Source organism: Desmodus rotundus, chromosome 8 (genome assembly GCF_022682495.2).
Source record: "Desmodus rotundus isolate HL8 chromosome 8, HLdesRot8A.1, whole genome shotgun sequence".
Lineage (NCBI taxonomy): Eukaryota > Metazoa > Chordata > Mammalia > Chiroptera > Phyllostomidae > Desmodus > Desmodus rotundus.
Window position 1 is genome coordinate 94,276,510 of NC_071394.1, and position 11,488 is coordinate 94,287,997.

Genomic DNA, 11,488 nt, shown 5'->3' on the forward strand with positions numbered 1-11,488 from the left:
TTTAAAATCTAGGAAATTTACCTTGAAAAATAGCTTCTGAGAGGGTATAGGAATCTGATTTCCACCAGTCCAGCCTGCATTTCAACAGGGATTTCATAATGTTACCAGCCTAAGAAAGAACTAGTCCATTGTGTGGTAGTACATTTCCATCAAAAAAAAAAAAAAAAAAGGAAGAACCCTGGCTGGGTAGCTCTGTTAGTTGGAGCATCATTCCAACACTCCAGTTTGTAGGTTTGATCCCCAGAAAGGGCACATACAAGAAACAACCAATGAAGGCATAAATAAGTGGAACAACAAATCAATGTTTCCCCCGCCTCTCTTTCTCTCTCTCAAATCAATTGGAAACAGGGATGGGGGGGAAAATTGGCTAAATCAGTTCTACTTGTTCTGTTCACATTTCTGCTGTCCCAAGAATAGCATGGCTACTCACCAACAGGTACTAGAAATATCCACATGCTCAGAAACATGAATGGTCAGACATTTGTTAGGCTACCACTCAATAAACTTGCTATTTTCCATAATGTAGGCCCTGGTTAAAATATTCAGTAGCGCCAGAACTGGACTCATCTCTCCTCAGTTTTACGTGGAGACCTAAGTCAGCTATGAATCACAAAGAATTAAATTTTATTTAGTTCCAGAATCTTCTGCACATCTCTGAGGTAAGACAACACAACATCTATGAGGGTCCCTGGAAGGTCACAAGTAACAGTAGGAGAGAAGATGTACCGACAGAAGTAAAGTTAAAAAGAAGAAGAAAGGGACAAAGACTGGAAAGAAAAGGGAGAAAGACTAACTGTACTAAAAATGTTTTAAAGATAAATATGAGTGGTCTCATTTATTACAGTATTGAACTGTCATAGGTTGTATTTATCGAGCATCATCTACTCTATGCCAACCATGTTCTAAGTGCTTTTGCATGCATTATTTAATTCATTAACACACATTCATCGCCTACCTTCTGTGTGCCAGGCACTGTTCTAAGCAAACAATGTTCCATAGAGAAAAAAACAGATGAAACAGTCCTGGCTGGGTGGTCCAGTTGCTTGGAGCATTGTCCTGTACACTAAAAAGGTTGTGGGATCAATTCCTGGTCAGGGCACATACCTAGGTTGTGGGTTCTATCCCCACTCAGGTCATGTATGGGAGACGACCAATTTATGTTTCTCTCTCACATTGATGTTTCTCTCCCTCTCTCTCTCCCTCCTTTCTCCTCTCCCTAAAATCAATAAGCATGTCCTCAGTTGGCACAGTTGGTTGGAACATCATCCCATACACCAAAAGGTTGCAGGTTCCATCCCTGGTTAGGGCACATAGAGGAGGCAACCAATTAATATGTCTCTGTCACATCAATGTTTCTCTCTCTCTCTCTCTCTCTCTCTCTCTCTCTCTCTCTCTCACATTACATATACGTGTGTGTGTGTGTGTGTCTCCATCACACACACACCCTCCTCTGGTGAGGGTTAAAAAAATAGATAAAAAATAGTTGAAACATCTCCTCCTTCCTGGAGCTTACATTTCCGTAGGGAAGATCTTATTTTATCATCACAATAAGGAAAAGAGATAGGAAAGGCATGGTAAGAAGGAAAAGGATACATACGGACAGAAAAAGAGGATTTAGGAAAGAAGACATAAAGAAGGTGAAAGTTAAGGTTTCATTCTCGGGGATTTGAGATGCTAGATTAAAAGGATAAGTCTCTGTTAAGGCCTCAGATCCTCCAAAATAAAGGCTTTGGAAGGTTCCACCATAACCAATTCACTGAAAAGTCTGAATTGTAAATGTTTGAAGAAATATACTTCTATATTATTTTAAATGTACACATATATGGCAATTTGAAATGCTAACAAAATGTTTCTGAGTAGATATCCAGCAATATTCTGTTTTAATAAAAAGACATATTTGTGATAAGCAAAGCTCATTTGCTCATATAAGTCTCATTTCTCCCAGCCTATTCCAGTGAAGGGGGGAAATCAGTGACTTAAGAAAAGATGATCCAGGTATTTAGCTGAATCCCTCCCCAGCACCAATTATAATACTAATAAATACATTTACTGAAGGCTTTCTATTTCCTGCATAACAAACTATCTCAAAACTTGGTTTTCTTTTTTTGTTCACCAAGTACTGGTTACCTTTAATGAACTTACTGTAGTGAACAAAATAGAGGGGTTTTTTACTGATATTTTATTGATTATGCTATTACACTTGTCCCAATTTTCCCCCCTTTGCCCCTCTCCACCCAGTACCCCCCATCCCTCCTTCAATCCGTTCCCCCTTAGTTCATGTCCTCAGGTCATGCATTAAGTTCTTCAGTTTCTCCATTTCCTATGCATTCTTAACAGCCCTCTGTCTATTTTGTTCCCACCAATTATGCTTCTTGATCCCTGCACATTTCCCCCCATTCTCCCCTTTCCCCCTCCCAGCTGAAAACCCTCCAAATGATCTCCCTACTTATGATTCTGTTCCTGTTCTGGTTGTTTGCTTAGTTTTTGTTTTGTTTTGTTTTGTTTTGTTTTGTTTTGTTTAGATTCAGTTGTTGATAGTTGTGAATTTGTTGCCTTTTTAATGTTCATAGTTTCGATCTTCTTCCTTTCCTTAAATAAGTCCCTTTAACATTTCCTGTAATAATGGCTTGGTGATGGTGAACTCCTTTAGCTTTGCCTTGTCCTGGAAGCACTTTATCTGCCCTTCCATTCTCAATGATAGCTTTGCTGGATAGAGTAATCTAGGTTTTAGGTCTTTGCTTTTCGTCACTTTGAATACTTCTTGCCAGTCCCTCCTTGCCTGCAAAATTTCTTTTGAGAAATCAGCTGACAGTCTCATGGGAACTCCACTGTAGGTAACTCTGTTTTTCTCTTGCTGCATTTAAGATTCTCTCTTTATCTTTAACCTTTGGCATTTTATTTATAATGTGTGTTAGTGTGTTCCTTTTGGGTTCAACTTGTTGGGGACTCTCTGTGCTTCCTGGACTTGTATGTCTATTTCCTTTACCAAAGGAAAGTTTGGGAAGTTTTCTTTCATTATTTTTTTCAAAGAAATTTTCAATTTCTTGCTCTTCCTCTTCTCCTTCTGGCATCCCTATGATTTGGATGTTGGCACATTTGGAGATTCCCAAAGGTTCCTAATCCTCATTTTTTTTAAATTCTTGTTTCTTCTTTCTGTTCTGGTTGAATTTTTATCTCTTCCTTATGTTTCAAATCATTGGTTTGAATCCTGGCTTCCTTCCCTTCTCTGTTGGTTCCCTGTGGATTTTTCTTTATTTCACTTAGTGTAACCTTCATTTCTTCCTTTATTTTTTTCCATATTCAAGTAGTTCCTTGAGCATACTGATCACCAGTATTTTGAATTCTGCATCTAATAGATTGGCTATCTCCATTTCACTTAGTTCTTTTTCTGCATTTTTTTTTCTGTTCTTTCATTTGGGCTATATTTCTTCATCTCCTCAATTTGACAGCCTCCCTGTATTTATTTCTGTGTATTAGGTAGAGCTGCTTTTACTCTCTGTCTTAGTAGTGTGGCCTCTGAAGAAAAGGTACCTATAAATTGTATAGGGCAGAACCTTAGGTAATTGCCAGGGTGGGACAACCTACTTCACCGCTTTGTGGGGAGGGCTCAGAGAGGGGACAATGCTGCCACCTGGTTTCTGATGGTTCACCCTGCACTCACCCTTTCTAGCCACTTCACTCCCTTCCTGTGTGCAGCTGGTACCCTTCTAGCTGCTGCCCCAGTGGTGAATCCCAGAGTGGATGGGTTTGTGAATGTTCTAAGGCCATTCAGGCCCTGTAAGTGCCCCATATCCAGCTGTTTCTTCCACCGCCCCAACCCCCATTGGTTTTTACAGCCAGAGGTAATGAAGATCTATCTTCCCATTGCTGGAATCCGGGCTATGCCATCTGGCCTGGGGCTGGGATCACTTGCTCCCAAGGTATCCCTCATGATTTTCATCCACCACATGTGAATGTGCAACTGTCCATTCTGCTGCCACCTCTCCATGCTATACTGCCTTCCTGCCCATCTCTGTGACTCCACCCCTTCTACCCATCTGGATGAGTGTGGCTTCTTTAAATCCTTGGTTATTGAATTTCCATACAGCTCGATTTTCTGATGGTGTCATTAGTTTTGAGATCTGGTTGTAATTCTTTCTATAGTTGCACAAGGAGGTGAAGCATGTCTATCTATGCCGCCATCTTGACTGGAAGTCAAACTTAGTATTTAATCATAATTATTTATTTCTTGTGAATCTGTGGGGTCTGGTCTTGCTAGGTTCACTCATATGGCTGCATTCAGAGGATGAGCTCAGGTGGATCACTGGCTCCCTGCTTCCTCTTTCTCCATGCACTCTCTTAGCCTGGGCTTCTTTATACTGGCACAAGTGTTCCAAGAGAGCAAAAATGGAAGCTGCCCGGCATCTTAAGACCTAGGCTTGGAATTGGCCAATGACACATCTGCCACATTACTGAATTGTCCAAGTAAGGATTAAAAGCCCAGCCCAGATTATAGGGAATATAAATTCCACCTCTTTTTGGGAGGAGTAATGGTACTTAAGAACGATGAGCAAAACTGTTGGCAATCATCTGGCACATTTCGTTTGCCATGTGCCAGACACTATACATTATCTAAATGAATCTTCATAGCAACTTAATAGTTTCCATTTTATCCATTTTACAATTAAGGAAAAGTAGTTCCTAAAATGTTAAATCTTCCTGCAAGTAGGTGACAGATCTAAGACTAGATCTTAACCACCTTAAAATTCCAATTCACAACCATCCCTCAATATAAGGGTCAGTAAAGTTAGAGTGGTTGAACCTCATGTTCCCTCTCCCTGAGGGGGACAGGAAAGCATAGTAGTTAAGAGCTCAGACCCTGGGGTCAAACCATTTTCATTCCAATCTTGGCTTTAGGTCTCATTAGTTATATGACTTTGGGCTATTAAGCCTCAAGTTCATCAGCTGTAGAATAGTACTGAGAACATTTACCCCACACGACTATTCTGAGAATAATGCAGGTAAAGCACTACCTGGAAAGAGTAGGTGCTTCATCGACATTAATTACTTTTGTGTCCCCTGAGTGTCCTGATTAGTTTATCCTCAACCAAGCAGTACTGCAGTCCCAAGACCATGGTCTCCAGGGCCGTTGCTGACCAGTGACTCTGAGTCTATATGACTTAATCATCATTGTCCCTGCTGGCCATGCTTCTGCTTCTGCTTTGCTTCTGGACCCATGCTGCTGCACTGACCACTACTGAGGGTCCTGACTCACTGTGGTTCCTCTTTGCTCATTTGTTGCACCTCTTGTTTCCTTTTGGAGTTGCCACTATACGCTAGAAATCCCGTGGCTGTCCTTGTTTACCTACAACATTCTCCCTTTGTCAGTGCTCTGTTAATTCTTGAATACACAAAAGGAGAGAAGCTCTCAGAGGCTAACTCCGTTAATACCTTGTTCCGTCTTTGACTATTTACAAAAGGTTCACTAATATCCCTTTCTAAAATGGGAGGAGGGAATAGAAGGTTCCCAGTTTCAGGACATTGCCTTGTTCCTGTACTTAGTTCCTTTTCTGTTGTCTGTGCTTTGAAAGAACTACAGTGTCTCAATTCCTTCTTTCTTTCTGCTGCATAGTATTCCATTGCAACAGCATGGATGGAACTGGAGACTATTATGCTAAATGAAATAAACCAGTCAATGAAAGACAAACACCATATGATCTCACTTATAAGAGGAATCTAATGAAAAAAATACAAAAAACTAATGAGAAAAAGAGAACCAGAAGCATAGAATTGGGGTATAGACTGACATTTGTAAGAGGGGGAGGGGGAGCAGGAGGTAGGGACTGATTGAAAGAAGGTGAAGGGATTAGTCAAAGAGCATAATGAAGGACCCATGGACATGGACAACAGTGTGGGGACTAATTATAGAAGTGGAGGGTGGGCTGTGTGGAGGAGGGCAAATGGGGGTAAAAGTGGGATGATTGAAATAGCATAATCAATAAAATATTTTGAAAAACAATCACTAATATTACAGGTGGGTCTGATGCTAAAAAAAATAAAAGAACTACAGTGTTTCAGAATCAGCAACCACTAGGTGGCAGGGGTGTTTCACTCCCCAGCTCACTTCGTTCTTCCCCCTTCTAATCTCAACTACAATCAAGATGCAGTTCCTTTCAAAATGAGTTGCTCTTAAATCAACTTTAGTTATCCACATGAAGTTCAAGGTGAACAATAAATTTCACATACACTCTCTTGAAAATTCACTGTGATGTCACTAATTTTATGGGAGAGCCTTTACAGGAGTTATATTACTAAAGCAATTTTATAGCCTTGGCTTGAAAAGGCATAGGAAAAGTAAATAAACCTCAGCTTGTTTAGGGCACGTCGAAAGCTGATTGTTTCGCCGTCTAGTTGTTAACTCCCAAAAGGCCAAAGGTTGACTGAGTTAAGAGTTCACAGACTTGTAAGCTATCATTCCTTTAACAGGACTGTAAACACATCTCTCATTTCCCAATGAAGTCCCAAAAGGTTTCCTTGAGGGAGATGGAATTTCGGTAGCTTCTTAAGTGAGAAGCAGATGTAGGGGCATCCCTTCTTTCAATTGCATCCCCACAGGAATCCAACCTGCCTAATGGAATGCTCTTTTAACAAAATAGATCAGGAGGTACAAAGAAAGGAGGAGAGGTAGAGGAAAAGCCAGGAGTGCTAATAAAACTCTCACTTAAAATGTGGAGAAGTAAGAGATGCTGTCTAGAGTTGATCGAACTAGAAGATGTTTAATATGCCAATTCAACAAAGAGGAAAAATTTATACTGGGTTATACCTTTAATGGGAGGAGAAGGAAGAGGAAATAGGATGGTGGGGATATTATTGGTTAAATCTCAAGTACCATAACAGAGTCTGTAAATAATCCCTAAAATTGAAAAAGCAAGAAATAGCACTACAAGCATGTCATTTAAAGACATGGAGGGAATCACCATGTGAACGAGGGGCAGATGTAGTTAACAGTCCTTACCTCTATGGAAGAGCGCAGGAAGAGGGAGGGCTGGGGAATGGCAGTACTTTTGGACTTTCCAAACATGACTTTATTTTACCCTTAATAATGTACAAGGATAAAAAACCAGTAGGATAAAATAGATTATCTAGGTTCATGGGTACAACTACTTAGTTCCTAATTTATGTCACTGTATCTGATAAGAATGATCAAATTCAGTTCTGGCTGTTGTGGCTCAGTGGACTGAGTTCCAGCCTGAGGACTGAAAGGTCACTGGATCAATTCCCAGTCAGGGCACACTCCTGGGTTGTGCACCAGGTCCCCAGTTGCGGGTCTGAGAGAGGCAACCAATTGATGTTTCTCTTATGCATTGATGTCTCTATCCCTCTCTTTCCCCCTCCTTTTCCCTCTCTGTAAAAATAAATAAATAAACTCTTTAAAAAATGAATTATCAAATTCAGTTCTTATTTACATAGGGGTCACTTTAGTGACCCCTAACACTACTGCCTAAAACACTACTGCCAATTAGAAAGAAATTAGGGGCTTCGATTTCCACACATACATGTTACTTACCCAAAACTGGCATTTGTGAGCAAGGATCCACTTCAGTCAATATTTTTACAGCAGATCATCAGGGTTTTTCTGATGTAAGCTAAAAATACTATTACTCTGCAATTAACCAGAACCAGAAATCTAAAGAGCAAATGTGTCCATTTTCTACTTCCTTTGTAACATTTTAGCCAGAGTTCTTGAGCATGCATCACCCAGCCGCATAAAGTACTCTAGACCTGCCAGTTTGCTGGGTCTGACCCTCAAACTCCCTGTTCTTTGATTTCTTTTCAAACCTACATCCAACCCATCACCAGTCACCTGTCATCCTTCAAAATACACCAGAATTTGACAATTATCACCGCTCCTACTCCTAACATCCTAATTTGAGCCAACATCATCTCTCATTTGGACCAGTGAAATGACCTGGTAACTGCTTCCACTCCTGTCCACTACCATTCTCCACACAGCATCCAGAGTGATCCTTTATATTATTTCATTTATTGAGAGAGAGAGAGAGAGAGAGAGAGAGAGAGAGAGAGAGAGAGAGATTTGTTGTCCCACTTATTTATGCATTCCTTGGTTAATTTTTGTATGTGCCCTGACTGGGGATCAAGCCTGCAACCTTGGTGTATCAGGACGACACTCTAACCCAGCAACTTTCAACATTTTTCATCTCATGGCACACATAAACTAATTACTAAAATTCTGTGACACACCAAAAAATAGGTATAATTTGAATCATACAACCAGATGATGATTGTTGTGTTGGCTGTTGTCATTTTTTTTTTTTACCTGACAATCCAAGGTAAAGGAAGTCAGTGCCCCTGACTCATCAGGCATTGCACGTTTGAAATATTCTTGCGGCACACCCTGGTGCCACAGCACACTGATTGAAAATCACTGCTCTAAGCCAGAGCGATCCTTTTAAAAAGTAACTCACAGTGACAATTTGTAAAACACTGGCCTATTGATGTACCCACCCCATTTTATCTTTTACCTCTCCCCGCCTCATTCACTCCTCCCCAGCCAGACTGGCTTCCTGGCTCTTCCCAGCCCCTGATGAACACGTTCCTGACCTGTGCCTAGAATGCTCTTCTCCCAGACATCCGATGGGTTGCTCTCTCCTTTTCCTCAGCCTCTGAACTGTCACCTTATAAACGATGTCTTTCCTAACCGTCTGACATAAAATATGCATTCCCCTCCATCTCTTCAACACCCTCTATCCCCCCATCTTACTTAGTTTTTCTCCGTAATACTGAACATCACAGTAATGTTACATATATATTTTAAGTATTGTCTGGATTTGTTTTGGGGTTTTTTTGCATTAGAATATAAGCTCTAGAATAGGAAGTCAGAGGCTTAGGAACTTTTTTTTTCACTGCTGATTCCCCAGTGCCTAAAATAGTGCCTGATGTGTAACTGATGATTAATAAGTTCTGCTAACTAACAGACTTAATATCATACTACTGGTAGATAATGTCTTTAGAACAATGTTTCCCTAAATCTGAGACCCGTTTATGCAGATGATTTTAAACAGTATGAAGGTAAGCATTACATAACACTGAATCAAGTGAAGAGAATTGAGAAGATTCTTGTTTTAATCCTTATTTTGTCAAGAAGGTCTCATTTAGTGCAAGTTTTCCCCTAATATTTGATAATTTATCCCTTTAAGTAGAGAATGGGCCTTATATTTAGAGCCTATGAAGAGCCTTGTGTAGGGAACAGTATTTGGTTAGAATTTAATAACCTTGTTTTGTTTTTATTGTACTTATTTTTAAGGGTACCATCTATTTCAATTATGTGCCTGTCAACATGTTAATCTCATTTAAATCTTGCAATAAGTCTTATGAGCAAAGTAGCATTTTACATATGAGAAAACATATGCAGAGGAGTTTCCCATGAGGCCAAGTTTCCTTTGAGACAAAAATTCATATACCACAGAATTCACCATTTTAAATATTTTAAAGTGTACAATTCAGTGTTTCTTAGTCTATTCACAATTTTGTGGAACACCACTACTATCTAATTCCAGAACGCTCTCATCACTCTCTCTCTCTCTCACGCACACACACACACACACAAACCCATACCCTTTATCTATCATCCCCAATCTCCTCAATCTTCCTGGGCCCAAGCAACCACTAATCTACTTTGTCTCTACAGTTTTGCCTACTCTGAATATTTCATACAAATGGAAAATATGTATATATATATAGATAGATAGATAGATAGTCTTTTTGGTCCAGCTTTTTTTACTTAAAGTAGTATTTTCAAGGTTCATCCATGTTGCAGCATGTATCAGTATTTTCCCTTTTTATTACCTATTAACATTCCTTGAAAGGGATAGATCACATTTGCTTATCGATTCATTCACTAATGGACATTTAGGTTGATTCCACTTTGGAACTATTATGAAAAATGCTGTTAGACACATTCATGTATAAGTTTTTGTTTAAACATGTTTTCGATTCTCTTGGGTATATACCTGAGTAAAAATTGCTGTGTCATGTGGTTCGATGTTTAACTTTTTGAGAAAGGCCAAATTGTTTTCCAAAGTGGCTGTACCATTTTAAAAGCATTCCACCAGCAATGTATAAATGTTCCATCACGCCACATCCTCACTGGAACTTGGAATTTCTGTTTGGTTTTTTAATTTAGCCACTCAACTATGTGTTTCACTGTGGTTTTAATTTGTATTCCCCTGATGAGTAGTGATGTTGAGCCTCTTTTCATGTGATTATTGGCCATATGTGTTATCTTCTTCGGAGAACTAGTCACGCCTTCAACCATTTTAAAACTGGGTTATCTTTCTGTTGTTGAGCTTTAAGTCTCTTTCTAAAACAAGTTGTAAATAATAACTTTCTAAACTAACTTAAAAAGAAGATATTTTAATAATATTAAGTAAACAATAGTGCAATTGTGCAAAAATAGTGAAGGCAATTTTTGTAGTCCCCCCTTTTCCACGGTGGATATGGTCCAACACTCCAGTATTTGCATGAAACCAGACAGCACCAAATCCTATATAAACTATGTATTTTCATATGCATGTATACCTATGATAGTTTAATTTTTGAATTAGGCACAATAAGAGATTAACAATAACCAGTAATAAAGTGTAACAATTATAACAATATACTGTAATAAAATATCTAAATGTGGTCCCTCTCAAGATATCTTACTGTATTGTATGCATAGTGTGGATACCTTGGACAAAGGAATGTTTCACATTCTGGGCAAGTCAGAGCAGGGGCACAAGATTTCATTATGCTACTTGGAACAGCAAGCAACTTAAAACTTTATTTTCTGTTTATTTCTGGAATTGACCACAATATTGTCAGACCAGGGTTGACGCAGGGGGACTAAAACTGTGGAAAACAAAACCATGAATAAGTGTGTGTGTTGCGGCGTGGGGTGGAAGGAGACTGCTGTACATAACTCAGCAACTATTTTGAGCAACACTAACTCAGATGTTAAGAGCAAGAATTCTGGTCCCACCATCCAAATTCAAATCCCAGCTCTGTCTGGAGAGTGCTGTGCCCTGACATTTTAGCCAAGATATTTAACCTCTTTGAAACTAGTTTCTCCTGCTTTAAAACGGGACTGGCCTGGCCACATCAAGGAGTTGTTGGGGCAGATGAAACGAGGCACGTGAAACACTCACTTGGTGCTTAGCAAGGCTAAGCACTATATAAATAGCCATCACGATGACAGGCGACGAGGCCCGCAACTTTGCAAGTTCAGTGTGCAGAGGATACTGCCCGCAATTGCAAAGCCGGATCAACCGTATTCGCTACCATGGTGCACAGACCTTTAAGCGTAAGTTCCTCTCTCCAAGGCCGAGCGCCGGGACCCCACCCTAGCTCGGAGCCGCTGCGACAGCGCCGCCTGACTTCCGTTTCCGGGGCTGTCTAGGCGACTTCCGGCTGCGTGACCTGTGCGCGTTGGGCCCGCTGCTGCCGGAGC

At 40.1% G+C, this 11,488-nt stretch overlaps 1 protein-coding gene across 2 annotated transcripts in view; it reads right to left on the bottom strand.

The window, feature by feature from the left end:
- The window catches only part of SRGAP3 (SLIT-ROBO Rho GTPase activating protein 3), a 348,421-nt gene extending 337,001 nt beyond the window's left edge, over positions 1–11,420 (bottom strand). The window contains exon 1 of one of the 2 annotated variants that reach the window (XM_053929334.1): positions 11,334–11,420. The gene's annotated coding sequence lies outside the window, so the exon portion shown is untranslated. Of the gene's footprint in view, positions 1–11,186 lie in introns of both variants that reach the window. The other variant, XM_053929335.1, reaches the window with a different exon arrangement.
- Between the last annotated feature and the right edge of the window lie 68 nt (positions 11,421–11,488).